General features: G+C 44.9%; 1 long non-coding RNA gene across 3 annotated transcripts; it reads right to left on the bottom strand.

Moving 5' to 3' along the window:
* Window positions 1-1,588: 1,588 nt before the first annotated feature.
* On the bottom strand, window positions 1,589-5,846 carry LOC124182813. 3 transcript variants are annotated; one of them, XR_006870864.1, is made up of 4 exons: window positions 5,392-5,846; window positions 2,888-3,509; window positions 1,849-2,117; window positions 1,589-1,746 (listed from the first exon to the last, which is right to left on the bottom strand). It is a non-coding gene; the product is annotated as an uncharacterized LOC124182813 (long non-coding RNA). The 3 variants fall into 3 exon arrangements; XR_006870865.1 differs by having other exon boundaries at window positions 1,589-2,117; window positions 2,888-2,967; window positions 3,041-3,509; XR_006870863.1 differs by having other exon boundaries at window positions 1,589-2,117.
* Between the last annotated feature and the right edge of the window lie 3,764 nt (window positions 5,847-9,610).

Genomic DNA, 9,610 nt, shown 5'->3' with positions numbered 1-9,610 from the left:
TAACGGATTGATTGAATATTGTACGCGTGAAAAACAGCACAGGAAGAGAAGGAGGAATAGTGGAAAATAGACTCGGACCAAAATAAGCATTGCCTGGTTTATTTTCTAGCCGTTTTAATCACCCATTGTTGAATTCTGTCGATGACATTAGATGGAGCAAACAAGATTAGGAAGCGTGGACAATGTCTCGGTAATTGTTTTCCTCATGCGGATAGTCAAATCGATTCAATCCTATGCGTGAAAACATCTGTCCAAGGTGTTCTTGATATCTGATACATCAGGTCACTATATAGATGCAGTCTCTGCCAGGCATTCCAAGTTCGCTTGAAGGTCAAGAGTGCGTATTTTCAGCTCATGGAGAAGCTTTAAGCGTGCAGCATAGCCATAACAGAAAATAGGACTAGGGATGATTAAGGGAAGTATAAATAACAGAAAATATAGAAAATGACAGGACGTACTGCAGAGACGGTAGAAAGTTTGTCTTGAGCTCCGATCCAAAATCTCTATGCAGCTAGATATAAAAATGGGTCTATCACATTGTGAACATCGTGTTTAAATCATTCTTCCAGTTTAACTGATATTCTGGATCACGTGGGAAAAATAGTATTTGAACTGTGCAGTATAAGTACAATTAACACTAGGTTCAAAACCTGCTTCAAAAGTAAATGAAAATAGCGTCATCAAAGAAAAATAAGCTGGAATAATCGCTACGAATCGAAGGTTGAATAATGGAGCGCCATGGCGTCAGGGGTCTCAGATGAAGAGGATGGGAAGGGAAGCGCGGTGAGACGCCGTGGTGGAGGGGATGGTCCTGGTCCTCCCAACCGAAGGGTGTGGAGGTGGTTGCCACGCAACGAGCGGACCGGTAACACCCCCGACGTCTTCCTCGTCTGAAGCTTCATCATCCCGAAGCCGCCACTTCCAGCTCGGTCGATACCACCAAGATTCTCTTTCGCATACGCCCGGGAATTCCCTCAATTTTCATCGGGATGGATAAACCCGGTTTAGGTCGGGTCACGACGCAGAAGAAGGCAAGGGTGAATGAAGGGCGGGGAAAGAAGACCTTCGCTCTTTCACCGGACAACCAGCCGCACAAACCAGTCGGCTGGACTTTCGACTTTAGAACCCTCTCGGTCATCTCTGTACACCGTTCATTATCCGAGGGATACTTGAACCGTGCTCTTCCCAATCTATACTTGCTCTACTGAATACGGTTAGTGGTAAAACGGACCACCAAATTTTCCGCCCTAAGACCGTGAACTATCTTTTCACAGTGCTCGCATTACCGCTAAATATTGCTGCGTTTTCGAGGTCAATTTCAACGTGGATACAAAATTAAGGAGATCCTTTTCAGCGAAGAAGAATATGATCAGTATCGAAACACGACGCAACAATTCCAGAGGACAATAACCGATTACCACTCATTGTAACTGCGTCATAGCAATATTCTACTGATAGAGATTTCGTCAGCTTTCATCTCGTTGGGAGATTGAGAGTAAGAGGTCATCGTCAAATCGACCGTATCAATTAGCTACGGGAATTAAAGCGAGGATAACGAAAAGGTAAAGGACAGAATATACCAGACAGATTTATAGTTCACCGAAGATAGTTTATTACAGAGAGTTATTATATACAAAGTACGTTCGGGCTAGTTGGTTAAGGTTCGGATTCAGGTTCAACTATTTCATCAAACGGAGCCAATTACTGATCTATGTAATCTATTGCGTATAATCCATTCAACTATCTCTACGTAAAATAGAATCAAATAAAAATGATTAATTTTACAGTGATAACTCAGCTATTGTGTAATGATAATAATATCGTTTTAGGTTTTTTCATATCACATACGGGGGTTCAACGCTCGTTCGATGTTTTGCCGGCACAACGACGCAGTGCTGAATTATGTCCGCTCTTGGCATTCACCGCGTGCCTTATGAATTTTGAAATTTTGGCACATGGAAGCCCGCAGTGAACGCAAGGAGCACAGACTCACTCGGTGGCCCACTCGTCCAATTCTTCCTCTGAAGTCTTCTTCCTCTTCGTAAAACTTCAAGACCATTATCTTACTTATTTTCTCCTTCCCAATACAATTCTATTCATCTTCGACTCTCAGATACCTGGAACAGAAGCAGGCAATACTTGAACTAAAATAATGTGAATTACTGCACAACTGATCGAGGCTATTTCTCACGTATTCAGATACAAATACAGACATGAAGTGAGAGAGAGAGAGAGAGGGAGAGAGAGAAAGAGAGAGAGAGAGAGAGAGAGAGAGAGAGAGAGAGAGAGAGAGAGAGAGAGAGAGAGAGAATGTGAAAGAGAGTTGAAGAGAAAACAAAAGACCAAAAACGTGGAGCACTATGGGCATTCCGGATCCCATGAGCTACTGCCTCTTGTATCCAAGGGGATGGAGAGGGTTCCCCGTGCTTTTCATCGCCCCTTTTTCCCGACTCCGTTTACCATATCGACGGCTAAGGGATGCGCTTACGAGCCATGCATGTATCAAAACTGCTTGGAGGGGAGCAGCTGACTGACTAACTGCTGCTGCTGCTGATGGGAGAGTCCCTGGGGTTCGGTTAGTTCCATTGTCTGCAGTTATTCGCATAATCAAGATCCGGGAGTCCTGGCGAGGGACACAGAAAGAGAAAGAGAGAGAGAGAGAGAGAGAGAAAGAGGAGTAGCGGGGGGAACGTTGACAGCCATATATTGCAGGGTGCTATCGCCGGCGATACCGAAGGCATTTGAAAAAAAATTTGATGGTTTTTTGATCCGCAACCGTTGGACATGCCAGATGGAAAATTTGAATGACGGACTTCGACCAAAACCAGGTCAGTCTTTTACGTTTGGAATTTCATACTGGGAGGTTTTGGACAGGGTGAATGGTCACCTTCAGCTTGCAGAGCACTAGTTTTACGGTGACGATCGGTCTTCATCTCCATAAGGCATATCTTCCTAGTCACGGTCGAACTGGAAAACGGAAATTCGAAGGAGTATAAAATAGGGCGAATGTGACATTGGAAGATCACTGATACCACGAGACCTTCGATCTCGATGTGCCACAATTCCTCCTCTTGCAGAGATTTCTAGATGAGGGATCATGGTAGGCTTCTGACGGAGGAAAAGGGTGCGACACATAAGTGCTGAGCGAAGTGAATGGGCTAGTTTTTGCCCTGCGTGGCCCTGTGACGTCACCGAGCGACCACGTGGAGTTGGAGCCACGTCACGTATACCTAAATCTCTCGCTCTCTCTCTATCTATCTATCTTTCTCTATCACTCCCTCCCATTACTGTTGTGTGTTTGTCAAACGGTATGGAGAACAACGGGGCACACCCTCGCATCGATCCCCCTCTCTCTCTCTCTCTCTCTCTCAGTAGGTATATGGGAACCGTCCGTCGCGCCCTTCATTCATGCGAAATTCTCACTGACATTGCTTATGTCACCCCGAGTGACCATCGAATACTGATCCACACGGTTGTTTTCAACTCCAATCATCATCATCATCATCAATCTGAAAATAAGAAAAATGAAACGATCATAAACAACTCGATCATGGGTTAAATTACTATTCTTTTGTTCTACGAGAAGCTCAACTAGCTCAACTCTGTTCGGCACCGGTTAGGAATGTTATGTTTCAGTGTACACGGAAGGCACAAGCTCACACACAGAGAGAGAGAGAGAGTTAGAGAGAGAGAGAGAGAGATGGAAAACGAAGCAAGAGTGAAGCGTGGCGTTTGTGAAAAGACAGATTGCGTCAGCTGATTACATATTGACAAACTGATAAGGGACTTGTCCATGGTGTGATCGAGGCTTTGATGGGGCGTTGAAATAAATTTTAGGATCGAACAATATGAGTGTAGTTCGATACAAAGCTTGTTGGACGATTAGACGTAAATGTTTTGTAGACCATTGGCCGGTTTCATGGTTTTCAGCATTAAATCTTTTTCAAAAATGGCTGTAAGATAGGTAAAAATGAAGGATACACGAGGTAATCACCGAGAAGCTTACCGAATACCCTGCACAGGCTGCCATGCTACTTCGTAGCCATGGCGATCATGCACTACTGATAAAACAACACCGCACATAATATGTACTCGCACGAAAGGGAAACCACCGTTGTATACCGGGTGTTTCCTGACATCCTCGAGTCAAAATGCAATCTGGAACTGACCCTCTACTCGACAAGTCGAAGTGGCGGTAAGGCTCGAACCGTCGAAGAGAAAATACGATGACGCTGGTCAAGGTTTTGCGACAGGAATATCACCGTACCTGCGGTTCCGGGCTACATCAAGAGGGGGTGAACTATTCGGACCAGGGAATAAGCGAAGTATATGAGCAATATCGAGCAAGATCGCGTGACGACTTACTCGACCCACTGGCTCGCCGTGGAAGTCGGCGACAATCTCAAAAACTACCTGCTCAAAGTTATAACAGGTCGTTGCAAGACTAAAGGTCACTGGAAGACCCTGAAGAAAGAGGATCTGGAGAATTCAGACCAAATTTAATGGTTAATTTGGCAATGAACACCGACTAGACATGATGAAGATGTTGAATTATTGCTGAGCAGTGATAAAGCAACTTTATAAATACAGCATCGAAAAAAGACCAATTATTTTCGTTGATTGAACAGCTTAACACTCACGGTGTTCAGTTGCTGGTGAATAACAACAGACTAATACGAAATGGTAGTACATGATAACAAAAAATGTTTAACAGACGAATAACAAACGTCGTTGAATTTCCAATTAAATAGCCGGGAGGGGGGTGGGGGGATCTTCTGGGCAAGTTTATATCGTAACAGTTGTATCGCGTTTCGAAATTAATTCGGGAATTGTACGTATGGAATCCGTATTTCTATAATATTAACACTACGTAATATAGACCGAACTGATTGAACGCTACCAGTGTTAAATTGCCGCAAGAAACATCGCAATAAGGCGCTGAATGGATGAACTATCAAGGAATTGAATAGACTAAAAATATGTTCTACCTTCAATGGTTGAAATTAATTTTCATCTGAAGTTGGCGCCTAAAATCGCCAAAATTAACCCTCGAAGCATCAAGGCAACGGTCAGAAGAAGACGTACGAAACTTTTTCCAGTATATTCACTACTATCAGCATAGTTTTTAAGCAGTATCCAACCTGAATGTGATGAGAATTTTTTCATACGACACCGGGAGTAATAATCCGGTGTTTAATTAACCTCAAAGCGCACGAAATCAGCATCAAGCTACGTAGCAAAACGAGAAAACTAACGGCAAGGTTAAATAATCACAGATGACCGGTGAACACTTTAAAACAGGCAGCAAAAAAGAAAAGAAATAGACGAAGCGAGTGTTGAATTTTTCTGTACGGTTTAATAATTTACCAATATTACTACATTGATGATTACCTTTTCCTCCAGATCGTAGAATGACCAGTCAGATTTTCCACGAATTTGGTATCATTCATCTTGGTCGCGTTTAGTTCAACCGTCATCGTGTTTTCACCTTTTGTACAGCGTTGAAAATTTCTCCTCCGAGCGGCGATTGGTCCACAAAAGGGGGGCGAATTGAAAAATTCGAAGCCATCTCGCGAATCGTCGATTCAATCGCCGGAGCGTGAATGCGAGGCATGCGATGAACCTCTGGCAGTGGGCTCGTCGCACCCCAAGCAAGGTTACGGCGCGTATTCAACTTTACAATCAATCCAGCTGTGCGGGGCGCCAGGTGCGTATCAACACCGCCGCCGGTAACGCCAGGACTAAAGAGTGTCGGTTTATTTCCCGGTCCCCAGGCCCCGGATGGACGGATGGATGGATGGTGGCTGGCTGGCCTCCGAGCCGCTCGTGTTCCTGGTTTGATGGTCGCGTCGCTACTGCGCCCTCTCCGCCGGCGCCCGCCCGGCCCTGCCCCTCGACGGCAGAAAACCCCGCGCTGCCTCCCTCTGGTAAACCTGGAAAATCTATAGCTCTGTCCTCCTCGCACGCCTCGCTCTACCAGGGGTTGCGCCGCCGCCCCCCGTAATTCCGACGTCGGAAACGACGCGCCAGCGCGTGAGGCGCAATCTCTCGCTCTCTCCCTCTTTCTTTCTCATTCTCCTTGTTTTCGCCCTTCGTGTTTCTCTCTTTTTCTCGTGTTTTCTTCTTCTCTTTCACTTGATGTTTCCTTCATTTCGGGTATTTTTTAATTTTTCCTTCCATCCTATTCTTTATCCTCTCTCACTCGTTTTTCGATCACCCCTCACCCCAACACCCTCCCTCATCTGTTTCATTCCATAGGGGGTTGAACAAATCCGCCGCCGGTATCGTATATTTCTAACCAAGCCATCAGCCAGTTCTCTCCCCCCCCCCCTACCCTCTCCCTCCTCTCGTCCTTTCCCACCCCCTGGAGCCCGGGTTGGACCTTAAAACTCGGCGCACGCGCCGCCACCCTTGCCTTGCCCGGGGGCATCCGTCAAGCCCCCTGTGATCCCCTTCCCCCTCAGCCCTTGGGTGACCAGCTTCAACGCTTTGGTCTGGCAGGGTGACTGTACACAAAGTACACCATCCTGTGAAGTACGCGTTTCGGTTTGTGTGTGTGTGTAGTCAGGAATTCGCAAATTGCGTTTGCAATGCCACCTCCCACTCAACATCTTTGTCTCTCTCTGAAGAAAACTCCCTCTCTCTAAAACTCCATCTTTCTTTTAAACTCTATCTTTCCCACTTTGCCATGTTTCGCAGTCTTGAGTAAAGATAAAAAGAAGAAGCAGAAGATGAAGAAGTAGAGGAAGAGCGAAAAAAGGGTACGGTAAAATAATGTAAAGACTGCGTGTTTTTTTGCTTAGTTTTTTTCGCCAAGTTGTGGAATAAACTTTTTGAACTCGAAGAAATTTCGGACAAGGAGAGACGGAAAATTGCAGGCAGTAGAGAGAGGCAGTCTATACACTCGACAGTCGTATAATTTTGGGAGTTTGGCGCAGCTATTGTGTACAATAAATATGTCATTTATGGTAGGTCTTTGTAATTTTAGATCGCAGAAATATTTTTCGCCGATTGACCTCCCTCCCTCTGCCTGAATCACACAACGAATAAATTTGTGGATTAGTAGATATGTGATTTTTTTTTGTGGTTGTCGAGTTGGCTGGAACAGCGCAAAAGATGATAATCCAAGCATGGTGCACATTAGTCATACGAATGCATAGGTATGTACACCTACCTACTTGGTAATGGATACATATGTGGGTAATAAATAATTTGCTTGTGTTGGGATAAATCGGCGATGATATGTATAACGGTACATAAGTTCACTCCCTCTGTCGGCAGATACTGCACTTCTTCACCGTCTGTCGTATCAAGTGCCAAGTCGGTTATCCTCACTCATGATGTAACGATATTCACCCCATGAACATACACGCACACGCGGTCAAGTTATAATCTTCAATTGCGACCAAAAAACTCTTCCAACTTTTAGATCAAAAAGGAGATCACGAAGCAGAAAGACATGCCCGTGGAGATTGAAAATATGGTGATCAAAACAAAGATTGCATCGTGAGAATTTTAGAGGGAATTGTTATGTATAATGACAACGAAAATCACCCAGATCACGTTACGGGTGACGACTATGAGGGGAAAGAAGTCAACGTGGAAGAAGACTTTTCACTGTCACGTCCTATTCAAAGACCAAAATGGCCTCGAATATCACGGCGAAGGACACGTCCTTCGGATGTGGTGCCAAAACGGGCCTCCAGACAACAAATGGATATCTCGTATGGCGAAACCAGGATCGTAAGTTGTGGCATTAAGGTCGACTGGCTAAGCGAAGGATGAAATAAACTGTTATAGGAGATGCGAGGAAGCAAGCATGGAAGTCGGTTGGACTCTGATCGGTTGGGTAATGGCCACCTGCTGCTAGACGACCAGAATCCCCGCGGCTTCTGTGGACGACCCCTGCCTCGCCCGGAGGGTACTGATTCTTCTTCTCATTCGGCCCTGAAGTAACAAGTTTATTGCAGATCCCCCGCAAACAACATACACTACCGCGGCCGCACCAACGGACGATTGGTTGATCGTCTAATACCCACTACTCAAGTGCTTGGCAATCGATTACGGGCGTCGCCTCGCGTCGTTTCAGATTTTCTTTCCCGATATTTCGTCATCGAACAACATTCGGCACATTTATTTTCGACCATGAGACCAACGACTGACTCGAAAGCTTCAGAGCTTTCCATTTAGTCAAAAGACTTCTTCCCGCAATTCGAAAATCCCTTCACGTCACTTTTAAACGGAAATTTATTTCTTTGAACAGAAATTATTTTACTAGATTTCAAATGATTGTCTTGACTTGAAGTTACTTAAAATGATCTTAAAGTGTGAGAATGAGAGTGACTTCGACCTGCTTTACAATCCTTTTAACAAGTCATCATCAATCAATATCAAATAACTTGAATACACGTCACACAATTTTTACAATCTGTGATAAGCTGACAACGTGATTCTAAACTACTTTGAATGGGCTCAAATAACTCAAAGTCATTTCACATGAGTTTTGAAACTACATCGAAAACACTTTACACGGAATGAAAATACTTCGGTCTAATTGTAAATGCGTACCAGATTTGAAGAATAGTCGGTCAACGTCTTTTTGATGATCACGATCTTCTTTTTCTCCGACGATTGCGTTTGCGGTTCACTGTTTTTCAAGACTTTATGAAGTAAAAGCATATTACACTGCAATCATACCGGTAAAGTTTGGTGCACAGGTAAAGCGACAGTGAAAACTGAAAACCGAACATAGACAAAAAACATTTGTCTCGCGTAAATCTTTCTTTTCCGGAATTCAATGAGTAGTAAGATTTCCATTTCAACAGCTTCAACCCTAGTTTGACTTTCGTTTAGCTGGCTTCGATCCAACCACAGTTGCGGGATGCATGCTCAAGGTTCACTTTCTCCAGTTGCGCTGCCCTCGGCTCCTCATTTTCTAACCAAAAAAAAGTATTTTCCTCATTACTTCAATATGCTCGATTAAAAGAGATCGCGGATCTATTATAAATGAATGAAGCAATTGGCAAGGGGCGGAGTCCCAGCCCTCGAGAGATATCCGAGTCACGCTTTACGCCCAGGTTCTTCCTGGCTGCAGCCCTCAACTCGGAGGACCCACGCGACGCTGAAGAGAGGAGATGAGAAGAAACGAGAGGAGAGGAAAGGAGAGGTGAGGAGAGGAGAGAGGATCGATAGAATTCGGGGCACAGGTTCGATCTCCTCACTCGTTTGCGGATGCAGGAGAGAGGAGAGCTCGGAAACTAGGATGCGGGACGGCGGCGCGGAGCCACCGAGGAGCGGAAAGGAAGACGGAAACCCGGCCGCGAGTGACTCTTCGTCGCTAGGCAACCCATCCGACACCGGGACAACCAGGAAACCCGGGGAAAGCCCAGATCAAGAGGCCCGGAACTCGTTTAGGCTTAGTTTAGCCCATGAACCTGCCTTGCTTTCACCTTTTCACTATACACTTTTCGCTCGTTTGAGTAAAACAGTACAACCTCAGAAGCACAATAGAGTATATCCTTAAACAATACAAAAAATTTATTTTTGCACTCTCTCTGCGCCCTTCGTCCATTGGAGTAAATTAACATAAACTCAAAAAACGTTAACACAA

Source organism: Neodiprion fabricii, chromosome 5, assembly GCF_021155785.1.
Source record: "Neodiprion fabricii isolate iyNeoFabr1 chromosome 5, iyNeoFabr1.1, whole genome shotgun sequence".
NCBI lineage: Eukaryota > Metazoa > Arthropoda > Insecta > Hymenoptera > Diprionidae > Neodiprion > Neodiprion fabricii.
The sequence above is the reverse complement of the archived record's forward strand: the minus strand, read 5'-3'. Positions and strand labels throughout refer to the sequence as shown.